This window comes from Chiloscyllium plagiosum, chromosome 1 (assembly GCF_004010195.1).
Source record: "Chiloscyllium plagiosum isolate BGI_BamShark_2017 chromosome 1, ASM401019v2, whole genome shotgun sequence".
Classification (NCBI taxonomy): Eukaryota; Metazoa; Chordata; class Chondrichthyes; order Orectolobiformes; family Hemiscylliidae; genus Chiloscyllium; species Chiloscyllium plagiosum.
Genome location: NC_057710.1, coordinates 9302210 through 9319061, shown reverse-complemented (window position 1 = coordinate 9319061; position 16852 = coordinate 9302210).

The window sequence follows — 16852 nt, the reverse complement described above, 5'->3', positions numbered from 1 at the left end:
TGCCAGTTCGTGTCAACATCCCACTTCCTCCACTCACTCATCAATAACACTCCTCACTACCAGAACTGTGCTGAAAGGCAGACAATGGTAATATTGTTGCTCTCAATATGACTGATGCTGCCTGGAAGTCCCCCAGTGACCATTGAAATACATGATATTGGTGCATGAAAATTATCTTTAAACCAGATGGAGAGGAAGGGTCTACCTGTTTTGATTCTTGCAAGGTTACAAAAGGTCAACAGAACTAAAAGGATATAAAGAAATCAGATCTGCAATTATTCATTCCGCACTTTTGGACTCACAGATTACAAAATTCCTTACAGTAGTTCTCCGGCTCCCTGCTGAACTCATCAGCGCCCCCTGGAAAAGTTGTCTGTTTTCACAATTTGTTCCAGACTTCCTATTGTTCTCCCACTTATTTATTAAGGTCTTGTTTTGGTTCAAACTTAGCACCTTTGTGAGGTTTGGCACTGATACATTCACCGGCTTTTGTTCCTATTCTGCCCTCTTTCTTCTGGAAGAACTTTAATGGAAAGCATAATTGGGATTTCAGTGATTAAGGAGAATAATCCCACTTTCTGCAGTCTCTCCACTTTTCTGGAATCTCTCATCCCTCATACCCAATCCAGTAAATCTCTTCTGCACACTCTCAAAAGCCCTGACACAATTTCTGGACACAACCGTAAAGGACTAACCAGATAAATATTGAGTCTCAATGAAAAATGTTCATTCCAGCACTTGTCAGGACACATGCAAGAATGCCAAATTTCAAAGGGAAAACAACTTATACTGCTTGAGAACTTTGATTTTGATTAGTTGGAAAGTCCTCTCTGATTGGCCAAAGCATTGCCATGGAAACTGCAACAGGAAACTACTCTTGCCCACATTTTTGGAATTTTTTCAATCACAGATGAGGGTGTCACTGGCTGGGCAGCATTTATTGCCCATCCCTAATTGCCAGAGGGCAGTTAAGCATCAACCACATTGCTATGGCTCAGGAGTCACGTGCAGGCCAGATCAGGTAAGGATGGCAGTTTCCTTCCCTGAAGGACATTAATGAACCAAATAGTTTTTTCCAACAATTGACAATGGATTTATCGTCATCATCAGACTCTCAATTCCAGACTTTTATTGAATTCAAATTCCATCATCTGCCTGTGGTAAGATTTGAACCTGAGTCCCCACATTATTACCTGGGTCACTTGAATTAACAATTTGCCCATCATACCATGAGGCCTTTCCCTTCCCTTAAATTATCATGGATCATAGAATCTCTACAGTGCGAAAGGAGGCCATTTGGCTCAACAAATCCTCACTAGCTCTCCAAAGAACATTCCACCCAGACTCACGTCCCACCTTCCCCGCCCCCACCCCCTACCCCCAGCCCAATCCCTGCACTGCTACATTTCCCATTGCTAATCCACCTAACCCTGGACACTATGGGGGAATTTAGCATTGGCCAATTCACCTAACCTGCACATCTTTGGATTGTGGGGGTAACCAGAGCATCCAGAGGAAGTCCATACAGACATGGGGAGAATATGCAAACTTGACACAGACAGATGCCTGAGGCTGGATTTGAACCTGGGTCCCTGGCACTGTGAGGCAGCAATGCTGACCATTATGATTCATGCGTAATTCAAAGAGAAAATGCCCAGGCAATAAAGTGAGCAAAAGAGCTGAGGACAATTGTTCTCTAATTGGGTAATCTCCTTTAGTGATTTGGGGTTGAGAAGTAAGTGCTGGGGTAGTGCACTGAGCATATATCCCATTCACTAATTCACATTCGAATCTGAAAGAACAGACAGAGCCTTGGGACTAAGCACGTTTCTCCGACAGTGCAGCTCTCCCTCAGTACTGCCGTAAGGAACATCAGCCTTGGTCAGATGGTCAGGCCTTAGAAACTAAAGCCACTTACTGAGAGGCCAGAGTGTTCCCCAGAGCCACAGTTGACAGCTTAATCTCATTGGACCACTCTGTCCTTTGGAACAACACACAATGATTTCTAAAGCGGTGATTTTCTAAAAGGTTTTCAGGGAAAGGAAAGGAGCATCTAAAAACAAATTTTACTTGAAGTTGGGCTGCTCAAAGTAAGAGCAACATGGCTCCAAGGGTTAAGCAGGTTCCTGAGGAAGGACTCAGTGGAGATTGGACAAGGCGGATAAATACTCCAGCCAGGACGTGGTGGAAAACACAGAGGCAGAGATTAGAAGCCAACAGCAGATGGATTGCATTCACCGGGTCTTGGACCACCGCCGAGACAGATGCAGCAACGTTGGCCGGAGTCAGAGGACCACCTAAAAGATCAGACATGTGGAAACCGAGCAAAGCACTCGCTCCTGGTGCCTGCCAAGGCAACACACCCACGACAAGGAGACTCTCTTTATTTTCTTCGTGAAGGGATGTGCAGTGGGACCAAAACAAAGGGTCAAATGCAGTGATGCATTCTGAGTGGATCCACTCTGGTTCAGATACTTGCTGACTCTAGGCTTGGCTTCTAACTTTTCCCAGGAGTGGAGGGAGGGAGGAGGATCACTGGCTTCATCTGTCTTTTGTACTTTGCCACTTTGTAAACACAGACAGAAGATTTCATTTTGACAACAGAATGGACTTGTTGAGGGCTCGTCTCCTCATGTTCAAATGCTGCCATTGCCTCCTCCTCCTCCTTCCCCACCCACCTCTAACCTCTGACAACCTCTACCCAAGACTGAAATCCAATCTGGGATCCCTGCGTCCCCCAACTCTGGCCTCTTGTGGTGCACAATTGCGCCTGTGTCTTCAATCATCTCAGTTCAATGCTCTGGAACCTCCCACCTCACCTTCTTCATCTTTCCAAAGAGAGTGACTTTGGGGAAAGTGTGAGAACAGACAGCCCTGGCAGGGCCCATAGGCAATCGCTAATTCATTTCCATGTGGATCTCATGGAGGATGAGCTCCCCTTGGTAACGGCCTATGAAGCGAGAACTCAGCGCCTGAGCCCTTTCTAAAGCAGACTAAGGGTCTGGCCCCAGGGTGTTGGATGCCCGCACATTCCCGGGTGTGAGTCGGTTGGAGGTCTATCGCCATGGGCGAGAGTGAGGGCCTGTTGTTAGTTGATTTTCTGAGCCAGCTTGCAGATGCTTCAGTGAGTAAAGAACAAAAGAGGGATAAAAGAGGGATAACAGAGGAATCAAGAGCAGGAGTAGGCAATTCAGCCATTTAACATGATCATGGCTGTTCTTACCCTGGTCTCAACTCCACCTTCCTGCCTGCTCCCCGTAGCCCTTTATCCTACTTTTACATCTATTTCTGTCTTGAAGCTGTTGATTGATTCTGCCTCCACTGCACTCTGGGGCAGTGAGTCCCACAGAGTCACAACGCTCCCAGGGAACTAGTTTCTCCCCATCTCAGTTTCAAAGCTCCCTCCTCTCTCTCGAGATCTGTGACCTCTTGTTCGAGACTCTCCCACAAGGGGAAACATCTGTTCAGCATCTACCTTATCAATCAATCCCCTTTAGCATTTTATATCCCTCAGTCAGACCCCCCCCCCCCCCTCATTCTTCTGAACTCCAGTAAGTACAAGCCCCAGCTATTCAACCGCTCCTGAGATGCCAGCCCTTTCATCCCTGGAATCAACCTGGGGAATCTTCTCTGAACCGTCTCCAGTGCCACCACATCCTTCCTCAGGTAAGGAGACCAAAACTAAACACAGTATTCCAGGTGTGATCTCACCAACGCCTTATATAATTGTAATAACACTTCTTTACTTTTACAATCCAGTCCCTTTGCAATGAATGCTGGGATTCCATTTGCCTTTCTTATTCAATGCCGCACCTGCATACCCACTTTCTGCGATTCATGCACAAGGATTCCCAGATCCCTCTGCACTGACTCACTTTGGATCTGTTTCCCATTTAAATAATAATTGGCCCTTTTATTTTTCCAGCCAAGGTAGATAACCTCGCACTTATCCACATGAAACACAATCTGCCAGATTCTGGCTCAATCTCCCAATTTATCAATATCCATCTGTAAACTGTCTCATCATCACTGCCTGCTGTCCCATCTATTTCAGTATCACCCACAAACTTGGCTTGCAGATCATTTATATAGATTGTAAATAGTTGAGGTCCAAGAACTGAACCCTGCAGCACTATTAGTTACAGTTTGCCATCCCAACCCTCTGCTATCATTCACTCAGCCAAGCCAATACTTAACACCACCCCCCACCCCAATCTACCTTTCTGCATTAGTCTCTTATATGAAACTTTGTCAAATGCCTTCTGAAAGTCCAGATATACCACATTCTCCAGATCCCCATTATCCACCTTGCTAGTTACATCCTCAAAGAACTCCAGCAAGTTTGTCAAACACAACTTGTCCTTCATGAAACTATACTGAACTCAGCTTTGTCTTTCCCCCCCCGCCCGAATCTTTACTTAACCCTTCCTTTCTGACGGACTCCAGCAACTTCCCCACCTGCAGATTTCAAACTAACTGCTCTTTTTTCTTTTTTTGAATAAGAATGTCACTGATACCTTTCCAGTATCCAGGGAATTTTGGAAAACCATAACTATTGTATCAACCATCTCTGCAGCCATCTCCTTTCATATCCAAGGATGCAGGCTCTGGGGACTTATCCGCCTTTAATCTCATCAGTTTACTTAATACCTTCCCCTTCGTTATAATTCTTCTGTAGTAACTGCTGGTTTTGGGAAGAAATGACTAACTTCCACTCTGAAAGCAGAGACAAATTTCTGGTTTAGTGTCTCTATCTTTCCAAGTTTCTCATTATTACCTCGAAAGGACCAACATTGACTTTTGCTATTCTCTTCCTTTTTATTTACTTGTAGAGGCTTGTGGGATCAGTGCTTATACTTTATGCTAGTTGCCTTTCATAGTTCATCTTAGTTCTTTTGATTTTGTTTTGAGTAACCCTTTGCTGATGTGTACAGATCTCCCAATCCCCCAGAGTCCCACTAACCTGTGCAGTATGACAAGCCCTAGTTTTTGCCTATATGTTATCTTGAACTTCCTTGTTAAGCCGTGGGTGACTTTTCACAATTCCTCTTCCTCTCCAGTATATCCTAGAATTGAAAGATATTTAATATTTCCCTAAGTATTTGCCAGTGTTCTTCAACTGTCCTGCCCTTTAATATTCTAGCCCAGTCCACTTGGGCCAACTAACACCTGTATAATTAATTTTGCCTAACGCTAACATTCTTGTATGTGACTCTGTGTTCACTCGTTCGATCTGAATTTAAAACTCTAGCATGTTGTGATCACTCCTTCCAAGAGGATCTGTAACTACAAGACCATTTATCAATCTTTTCTTGTTATGTAACATCAGATCTGAAGTAGCTTGGTCAGCTCCATGACATGTTGCTCTAAGAAATAATCCCTCATACGCTCCAGGAGTCTTTTTCTGTGGCTGACGTTGCAAAGTTGATTAATCCAGTCAATATGCATTTTCAAATCACCCATAAATACCATTGTGTCCTTCTCACAAGCCCTCGTGGATGCTGATGGGATTCAATATAAGATTAAAGAGCAAAGGCTTTGCTCAGAGGATCAATCTGTGTTTTGCAACACCATTATACCCAGGACAAGTGGCTCATTTGTGAAGAAAGCAGCAAGCTCACGCTGGAAGATGCCAAAGTGTCTTGTCAAGTTATATACAGAGTTTCAGCGATGGCGATAGCATCATGCCCCAGTGCTGAAAGAGCAAACAGTGAGGGAGGTCTCCCTGTATCTGTGGTGGCAGTGTCGAGCACAGGCAGCTGAAGTCTCCCAGGGAGCAAGTTAAGCAGAGGATTCATCAAGGACTGCTGAACATTTTAGCTTGATTCCTTCTTTTATTAAGAAGGACCTTAATAGAGTCATAGAGATGTACAGCATAGAAAGGTGGAGGTGAGGGGCAAATGGGAGAAGGTGAGGAAAGGAGGTGAGAAGGGGCTAGTCTGCCCAGATGGAGGGGAATGAGGAAGCAGGGCATTGAGGAGGATGTAAGAAGAGGGGAAGAAGCAAAAGCTGGCAGGAGGGGAAAATGACAGAAGGACAAAAGCACAAAAACAAGTTAGATAAAATAATGATTTAGAGTCGTAGAGTCATAGAGATGTACCAGCTTGGAACTGTACCCTTCGGATCAACTCACCCATAGTGACCAGATATCCTAACCTAATCTTGTCCCATTTGCCAGCACTTGACCCATATCCCTCTAAGACCTTCATATTCACGTACCCATCCAAATGCCTTTTAAATGCTGTAATTGTACCAGCCTCCACCACTTCCTCTGGCAGCTCATTCCAAACACGCGCCACCCTCTGTGTGAAAACATTGTCCCTTAGGTCCCTTTTATATCACCCTGAACCTATGTTAATTATTACATTATTCCTTTATTTTTGTATCTATGAAGGTAATGCTTCTTTTTTGACTTTATTTATTTTACTACTTTGTACCCGAGATTATACACTTTTCACTGTACTCCTGTACTTGAGTACACACGGCAATAAAACTTAATTCTAAATTTAAAACTGAGCGCTGATAATCAGCAACATCAAGACAATCAAAATTAAAGCCAAGTCAAACCATGTTTAAACATGGTATAATTTAGAAAACTGTTTTTAGTCCATAACATAAATGCTGATAAAATGAGACTTTAAAAAAAAAAGCAGACCCAGCCCTTGGTGGACTTTGTATATTAAAATTTAATTGGCTACACGTGGGTTTTATTGGTGGTGGCTAGTGTTTCGAAAGGTGATTTTGATAGGGTAAAGTCGCTCAGTTGTGTGATAGCCCTTCTGCCTCACAGATGCAAAGAAAATTAAAGCAGAACACGAGGTCTCTTGTAGTGCCGTAGTAGTGTCCTTGCCCCTGACCTATAAAACGGTGACCAGAACTTTATGCAGTACCCCAAATGTGGCCGCACCAGAGTTTTGTACAGCTGCAGCATGATCTCATGGTTCCGAAACTCAATCTCTCTACCAATAAAAGTGAACACACCATATGCTTTCTTAAAAATCTTATCAAGCTGGGTGGCAACTTTCAAGGATCTATGTACCTGGACATTGAGATCTCTCTGCTCATCTACACTGCCAAGAATCTTACCATTAGCCCAGTACTCTGTGTTCCTGTTACTCCTTCCAAAGTGAATCACCTCACACTTTTCCACATTAAACTCCATTTGCCACCTCTCAGCCCAGCTCTGCAGCTTATCGACGTCCCTCTGTAACCTACAACATCCTTCGTCGCTATCCACAACTCTACTGACCTTAGTGTCATCCGCAAATTTACTAATCCATCCTTCTATACCCTCATCCAGGTCATTTATAAAACAACATTGAGTCATAGAGTTATAGAGATGTACAGCACAGTAACCAACCCTTTGGTCCAACTCGTCCATGCCGACCAGATATCTCAACCCAATCTAGTCCCACCTGCCAGGACCTGGCCCTAACCCTCCAAACCTTTCCTATTCATATACCCATCCAGATGCCTTTTAAATGTTGCAATTGTACCAGCCTCCACCACTTCCTCTGGCAGCTCATTCCATACACGCACTACCCTCTGTGTGAAAAAGTTGCCCCTTAGGTCTCTTTTATATCTTACCCCCCTGATCTTAAACCTTCACCCTCTAGTTCTGGACTCCCCCACCTCACAGAAAAGAGCTTGCCTATTTATCACTATCCATGCCCCTCATGATTTTATAAACCTCTATAAAGTCACCCCTCAGCCGCTGACACTCCAGGGAAAACAGCCCTAGCCTATTCAACCTCTTCCTATAGCTCAAATCCTCCAACCCTGCCAACATCCTTGTAAATCTTTTCAACTCTTTCAAGTTTCACAACACCCTTCTGATAGGAAGGAGACTGAAATCGCGCGCAACATTCCAAAAGTGGCCTAACCAATGTCCTGTACAGCCGCAACATAACTCCCAATGCCTGCACTCAATATTCTGACCAATGAAGGAAAGCATACCAAATGCCTTCTTCACTATCCTATCTACCTGTGACTCCACTTTCAAGGAGCTATGAACCTGCACTCCAAGGTCTCTTTGTTCAGCAACACTCCCTAGGACCCTTCCATTAAGTGTGTACATCCTGCTAAGATTAGCTTTCCCAAAATGCATTACATTTATCAAAATTACACTCCATCTGCCACTCCTCAGCGCATTGGCTCATCAGGTCAAGATCCTGTTGTAATCGGAGGTAACCTTCTTTGCTGTCCACTACACCTCCAATTTTGGCATCATCCGCTCATGCTCACATCCAAATCATTTATGTAAATGACAAAAAGTAGAGGATCCAGCATCGATCCTTGTGGCACTCCCCTGGTCACAGGCCTCCAGTCTGAAAAACAACCCTCCACCACCACCCTCTGTCTTCTACCTTTCAGACAATGGACCCAAAACAGATCCTTGCGGTACACCACTAGTAACTGAACTCCAGGATGAATATTTCACATCAACCATCACCCTCTGTCTTCTTTCTGATCCAAACCACTAAATGATCCTCAATCCCATGCCTCCGTATTTTGTGCAATGGCCTACCATGGAGAACCTTATCAAATACTTTATTGAAAACCATATACACCACATCAACTGCTTTATCCTCATCCACTTGTGTGGTCAACTTCTCAAGGAACTCAATAAGGTTTGTGAGACATGTCCTACCCTTCACAAAACCGTGTTGACTATCCCTAATCAATTTATTCCTTTGTAGAGGATTATAAATCCTTTCATAACCTTTTCCAACACTTTACCCACAACTGAAGTAAGGCTCACAGGTCTCTAATTACCAGGGTTGTCTCTACTCCCTTCTTGAACAATGGAACAACATTTGCTATCCTCCAGTCTTCTGGCACTATTCCTGTAGACAATGACAACATAAAGATCAAAGCCAAAGGCTCTACAATCTTTGGCCTCCCAGAGAATCCTAGGATAAATCCTATCCGACTCAGGGGATTTACCTATTTTTACATTTTCCAGAATTGCTAACACCTCCTCCTTATGCACCTCCATCCCATCTTGTCTAGTAGCCTGTATCTCGTATTCTCCTCGACCACGTTGTCTTTCTCTAGTCTGAATACTGACGAAAAATATTCATTTAGCACTTCCACATCTCCTCTGACTCCATGCACAACCTCCCACTACTATGCTTGAATGGCCCTAATCTTACTCTAGTCATTCTTTTATTCCTGATATACCGACAGAAAGCCTTAGGATTTTCCTTGATCCTATCTGTCAATGACTTCTCATGTCCCTCCTGGTTCCTCTTAGTGCTCTCTTTGGGTCTTTCCTGTCTAACTTGTAACTCAAGTACCCTAACTGAGCCTTCACATCTCATCCTAACATAAGCCTTCTTCTTCCTCTTGACAAGACATTCAACTTCTTGAGTAGACCATGGCTCCCACGCTCGACAACTTCCTCCCTGACTGACAGGTACATACTTATCAAGGACACACAGCAGCTGTTCCTTGAATAAGCTCCACATTTCAACTATGCCCATCCCCTGCAGTTTTCTGCCCAATCCTATGCATCCTAAATCCTGCCTAATTACATCGTAATTGTCATTCCCTCAGCTATAGCTTTTGCCCTGCGATATATACCTATCCCTTTCCATCACTAAAGAAAATATAACTGAATTGTGGTGACTATCACCAAAGTACTCACCTACCTCCAAACCTGGCTGGGTTTATTACCCAGTACCAAACCTAAAGCAGCCTTGCCCCTTGTTGGCCTGTCTACATACTGTATCAGGAAATCTTCCTGCACATATTGGGCAAAAACTGACCCACCTAAAGTACTTGAACTATAATATTCCCAGTCAATATTGGGAAAGTTAAAGAACCCCATAACAACTGCACTGTCACTCTCGCTTCTCATGGGGATCATTGTTGCTGTCTTATCATTGTATAGGATTGTTTTTATGAATGAAGAACAAAAGTGGACACAGCACCAATCCCTGTGGAACACCTGCTGGTCACAGACTCCAGTCCAAGAAACAACCCTCTGTCTCCTCCAGTCAAGCCAATTTTCTATCCAATTGGCAAGCTCTCCATGAATCTAATTTTACTAACCAGTCTACCATGCGAACCCTTGTCAAAAGCTTTACTAAAGTCCATATAGGCAATGTTTATTGCTCTGCCCTCAATCTTTTTGGTTATATCCTCAAAGAAAAACCTGAAACCTTTTATCCTACTCTAAGATCAGACTAACCCCATACCCTATATTTTACTATCATCCATGTGCCAATCTAAGAGTCGCTTATATGTCCTTAATGTCTCAGACTCTACTACCATTGCTGGCAGTACATTCCACACACCTACCGCTCTCTGTGTAAAGAACCTACCTCTGACATGTCCCATAAATCTTTCTCCAGTCACCTTAAAATTATGTCCCCTCGTGATAGCCATTTCCACCCTGGGAAAAACTCTCTGACTATCCTCTCTATCTCTGCCTCTCATCATCTTGTACACATCTAGCAAGTCACTTCCCATCCTTCTTTGCTCCAATGAGAAAAGCCCTAGCTCCCTCAACCTTTCTTCATAAGACATGCCCTCCAGTCCAGGCAGCATTCTGGGAAATCTCCTCTGCATCCTTGCTAAAGCTTCCGCATCTTTCCTTTAATGAGGCGACCAGAACTGAACACAATATTCCAAATGTGGTCTAATCAGAGCTCTATAGAGCTGCAGCATAACCTCGTGGCTCTTAAACTCAATCCCCCTGATAATGAACGCCAACACACCATACGCCTTCTTAACAACCCTATCAACTTGGGTGGCAACTTTGAGGGATCTATGGACGTGGACCCTAAGACCCCTCTGTCCCTCCACACCACCAAGAATCCTGACTTTAACCCTGTATTCAGCATTTAAATTCAATCTTCCAAAATAAACCTCTTCCCACTTTTCTCGGTTGCACTCCTTCTCAGTCCAGCTCTGCATCCTGTCAATGTCTTGTTGCAACCTACAACAGCTCTTCACACTATCAACCACCCCACCAAACTTCATGTCATCAGCAAACTTAGCATCCCACCCTTCCACTTCCTGATCCAAGTCATTTATAAAAATCACAGAGAGCAGAGGTCCCAGAACCAATCCCTGTGGAACACCACTGGCACTGAGCTCCAGACTGAATACTTTCCATCTACTCTGTCTTCAATGGGCCACAATTTCCCATGCACAGCTATGCTGACTATCCTTAACCATTCCTTACCTCTCCAAATGCATGTAAATCCTATGTCTACAATTTATCCACCACTAATGAGAGGCTTAGGATCCCAGGTTTATAGTTTCCAGGTTTTTCCTTTCTTAAATAAAGACACAACATTAGCCACCCTTCTGTCCTCCAGCACCTCACCCATGGCTGTAGATGATCCAAATATCTCTGCAAGGGATCCTGCAATTTCTTCCCTAGCTTCCCACAATGTCCTGGGATACACTTGATGAGATCCCAGAGACTTATCTGCCTTTATGTTTTTTAAGACCTCCTGCACCTCTTCTATAATTTTGAGACATCCAAACTTATTTCCCCAGAGTTCTTTAGCCACCATTTCTTTCTCCACAGTAAACACTAAAGCAAAATATTTGTCAAGTATTCCTCTGATCTCCTGTGGTTCAATGCACAAATGATCTTGTTGATCTTTAAGAGGCCCTGTTCTCTGCCTAGTTGTTCCTAATGTCCTTGCAGAATCTCTTTCGATTATCCTTAACCTTATCTGCTAAGACTATCTCATATCCCCTTTTGATCCTCCTGGCGTCCCTTTTAAGAATGCCATACATACCTCATACCCTTCAAGAGATTCACTCTATTCCAGTTGTCTACACCTAACTTATGCTTCCTTCTTACTCTTGACCTGAGCCTCAGTATCTGAACCATCCGTTGTTCCATATTGCTTTTATTTTAACTGAATCAGCCGGTGATTATGGCTCAGTGGGTACCATGCTAAATGCTGAGGGAGAACATGCTGGATATCACAAAATGTAGAATAATGCTGCCCTGAGGGAGTGCTGCACTGTTTGGATGAGTTGTTTACACAAAGCCTTTTCCTTGCTGACCCAGGCAGGTGGAAAAGACCCCTTGGTCTTTTTTGAAGAAGAGCAGGCGAGGGATCTCCTGGGTATCCTGAGCAGGATCAACCCCTCAACCAAACACCCTCCTTCACATTGTCCTTACCAGAAAGTAGTTCCGGAAACCTTCACATCCTGGGCTGTTGCTGAGCTCCCTACATGACAACAGTAGCTGCACTCCACAACTTCTCCATCATCTGTAAAGCATTATGGAACATCCTAAGGTTGTATACGACACTATCTAAAGGCAGGGAACCCAAAGTGAATGATTTTATTTATCTTAAGATGGAAACAAAGAGAGACCATTTCCTCTGACAGAGGGAGGAGTTGAGAGACACCAACCTAAAAACACAGCTGGGATCTCCCTGCCTTCCACCCCGACCTTCCCTTGTGTTCTGCTGGTGGGTGAAACTAGAACTAGGGGGCATAGCCTCAAATTAAAGGGGAGCAGATTTAGGACTGAGTTGAGGAGGAACTGCTTCACCCAAAGGGTTGTGAATCTGCAGAAATCCCTGCCCAGCGGAAATCACAGTGCCAGGGACCAGAGAATATTCTAACCTTGGGCGACTGTGTGTGTAGAATTTGCACATTCTCCCCGTGTCTGCGTGGGTTTCGTCTGGGTGCTCCGGTTTCCTCCCACAGTTCAAAGATGTGCAAGTTAAGTGAATTGGCCATGTTAAATTGCCCAGAGTGTTCAGGGATATGCAGGTTAGGTGCATTAGTTAGGGGTAAATGTAGAGTAATAGGTTCGGGGAATGGGTCTGGTTGGGTTACTCTTTGGAGAGTTGGTGTGGACTTGTTGGGCCAAAGGGCCTGTTTCCACACTGCAGGGATTCTAGTGAAGCAGTTGAGGTTATCTTGTTGAATGTTTTTAAGGGAAAGATAGGTATAATTTTGAACAGTAAAGGAATTAAGGGTTATAAATGACAAACGAAGTTGCTGGAAAAGCTCAGCAGGATTAACAGCATCTGTGAAGAGAAATCAGAGTTAACGCTTCAGGTCCAGAGATCCTCCCTCGGAACTGATGGTAGCTAGGAAAATGTCAATTTATATACAGAAGATAAGGTGGGGAGGGGGCTTAAGGAGCAAATGATAGGTGGAGATATAGCCCAAAGAGAGAGAAGAAAAGTTGGACCAAACAGAGAAGTCAATAACGATCTGGCAAGGGTGAATAGCTGTTAATGGAGATGGTTAGTGGCTAACAATGGGTGGTGTGTAATAGCAGAGTATCTGATAACAAGGCCTGGAGTGTGTGGCAGGGGGCTAGGACATGGGGGGAGTTCAGGCCCGAAAGTTAAACTTAATATTGAGTCTAGAGGGCTGCAGGGTCCCCAGGTGGAAAATAGGGTGCTGTTCTACCAGCTTACGCTGAACTTCACTGGAGCACTGCCACAAGACTGGGACACAGATGTTGGCCAGAAAATAGGGTGGTGTGTTAAAGTGGCAGACAACTGGAAGCTCAGGGTCTCCTTTGAGGGCAGAACATAGCTGTTCTGTGAAGCAGTCACGCAGTTTATACTTTGTTTCCCTAACATAGAGGAGATCACATTATGAGCAGCACAATTAAGGGTTATGGTGAGCGGGCGGGTAAGTGGAGCTGAGTCCATGAAAAAGTCAGCCATGACTTTATTGAATGGTGGAGCAGGCTCGAGGGGTCAGATGGCCTATACCTGCTCCTCGTTTTTCCCTAACATAGAGGAGATCACATTATGAGCAGCACAATTAAGGGTCATGCTGAGCGGGCAGGTAAGTGGAGCTGAGTCCATGAAAAGGTCAGCCATGACCTTATTGAATGGTGGAGCAGGCTCGAGGGGTCAGATGGCCTATACCTGCTCCTCGTTCTTGTGTCCCTATGCTCTGCCCTCTTTCCTCTTCTCTGCACTTGCTCACAGCCTGTTGCTGTTTCACTGTTTTCCAAGTCTAACGAAAGGTCATCGATCTGAAACGTCTGCTTTTCCCTCAGTCCTCCGAACTCGTTGGGAGTATTTCCAGAAATTTTTGCTTACCTTTTCAGGAATGAAACATCAACCAAGGTCACATCACTGGCACCCAGGAGACAGTTGGTGGAGCTGACGCCGTGCCTTCACACAATGTATGGAAAACCTCAAACTCAGGCAGAATTCTGGTTCACAGTGGAACATTGACTTATCCAGAGACCGAGTGAACAAGGAGGGCATTAATAAATAACATTGCGCAGAAAAAGATACATTTTGCCAAACCATCTGAGGAAAAAAAAAAGAGGCAGGAGGTTTAAAGGGATTGTAAGAAACAGTTTTACACCCAGAGGATGGTGGAAATCTGGAATTCACTGCCCCTAAGGGTGGAGAGACAGAAACCCTCATAACATTGAAGGAGGAGGTGGCATGGCGGCTCATGCTGCTGCCAGGGATCCAGGTTCGATTCCACCCTCAGGAAACTGTGGAATTTGCACATTCTCCTTGTATCTGCATGGGATTCCTCCGGGTGCTCCAGTTTCCTCCCACAATCCGAAGCTCTGAAGGTTAGTGTGATTTGGGCCATGCTAAAATTGCCCATAGGGCTCTGGTATGTGTAGGTTAGATGCATTAGTCAGGGGAAAACATAGGATAATAGGGTAGGAGAATGGGTCTGGATGGGTTACTCTTCAGAAGGTCACTTGAAGGGCCTGTTTCCACACTGTAGCAATTCTACGATTCTAAGTATTTAAATGTGCACTTATGATGCCAGGGCATACAAGGCTGTGTCGAATGCCGAAACATGTAATTAGTTGGCCACTTTTGACCAGCACAGACTTGATGGGTTCAAGGCCTTTTATCTCTATGTCTGTACCTCGATTTTGTGTCCATCGAGGTGTATGCAAGAAATGCCAATGTGCAAACAAATAAATCTTTGATGAAAGATTTGATGGAATGGGTCTTTCTCAGTTACATATTTTCATTAATAGTCCTTGTGTTTTTACCTCGAGTGAGCAGTTTACCTTGCTGGGGAGTTTTTTTAACAATACAAAGTGGAGTGTGTGGAAGAATTGTAGTGGTGGGGACGGGTGGGGAATGGGGGGGGGAGGCAAAAAAGGCCATTTGCAGTTCAACAGTGACACTGTGTGGCTTTTCCAGGAACAGCAGGTCCAGGAAACTAGCCTTTCTGACACCTTTGGGCATAACTACTTCTAGGCATCCATTTGGGATGTGGACTGAACCATGAAGGAAGGGGAGGGATTCACATGGGAGCCAAGGCATGACCCCACCCAACATTCAATTCTGGTCTCCTTCCTATCGAAAAAATGTTGTGAAACTTGAAAGGGTTCAGAAAAGATTTACAAGAATGTTGCCAGGGATGGAGGGTTTGAGCTACAGGGAGAGGGTGAATAGACTGGGGTTATTTTCCCTGCAGCTTTGGAGGCTGAGGAATGACCTTATAGAGGTTTATAAAATCATGAGGGGAATGGATAGGGTAAATAGGCAAGGTCTTTTCCCTGGGGTGGGGGAATCCAGAACTAGAGGGCATAGGTTTAGGTTGAGAGGAGAAAGATATAAAAGGGACCTAAGGGGCAACCTTTTCACACAGAGGGTGGTACGTGTATGGAATGAACTGCCAGAGGAAGTGGTGGAGGTTGGTACGATTATAACATTTAAAAGGCATCTGGATGGGTATATGAATAGGACGGGTTTAGAGGGATGTGCGCCAAGTGCTGGCAAATGGGACTAGGTTATGTTAGGATATCTGGAAGGCATGGACAAATTTGACTGAAGGGTCTATTTCTGTGCTGTACAGCTCTATGGCTTTATGATTCAAACACACCAGAAAGAACAACTTCCAACATGGGGTACTTTACAGAGTCAGACAAGCCAAAGACAGAGTTGTTTACAGAGTTTACCAATTCTTGATTTAAGGGGTTTTAGGGACTGCCTAAAAGAAGTGTGAGAGGGGTGGGGAGGGATTTGTTTAGGGAGGGAATTCTATAGGAACACCACCACCTCCAAATTCCCCTCCAAGCCACACACATCCTGACTTGGAAATATATCGCCATTCCTTCACTATCACTGGGTCAAAATCCTGGAATTCCTCTCTAAAGGGCATTGTGGATCAACCTACAGCAGGTAGACTACAGTGGTTCTTCAAGGCAGCTCACGCCCACCTTCACAAGGGGCAACTAGGGATGGGCAACTAGGGATGGGCAATAAATGATGGCTGAACCAGCAATGACTGTCTCCCATCAATGAATGAAAAATAATATTGGAAGGGCTTGTATACATGTTAATGAAACAGCCACCAATAGCATAATCAAATGGGAGCAATGCAGGATAACCCCAGAGACGGTGAAATGTATGGTTGGCAAATTCATCCCGTGTCCATCCTCCATCTCACAATGCCTGTAAGATATAGGAGCTGAAGTAGGCCATTCAGCCCATCAAGTCTTCTCTGCCATTTAATGGGATTGTGGCAGACGCCGCCGACGATGACGTCACTTCCGCCCCCACCGACCTCGCAACCTTTATGATCGCGGCCCAAACAACCGCCTCCGGGATCGCCGCACAGACAACCTGCTCTGCGATCCGATGACGTCACTCCCGCCCCCACCGACCTCGCAACCTTTATGATCGCGGCCCAAACAACCGCCTCCGGGATCGCCGCACAGACAACCTGCTCTGCGATCATCATGAAGACAATCACCAACAGACTGGCGACCTCCGCGGCTATGGGGAAGAACTCTGCCTCCGTGGTCGCCGCAGCTACTTCCGCCCCCAGTGACGTCAGCAACCTACATTTGGACCACATCGCCGCATGTGTCTCCGCCCCCCCGCCGCGTTCCGTCACCACGCCTAAC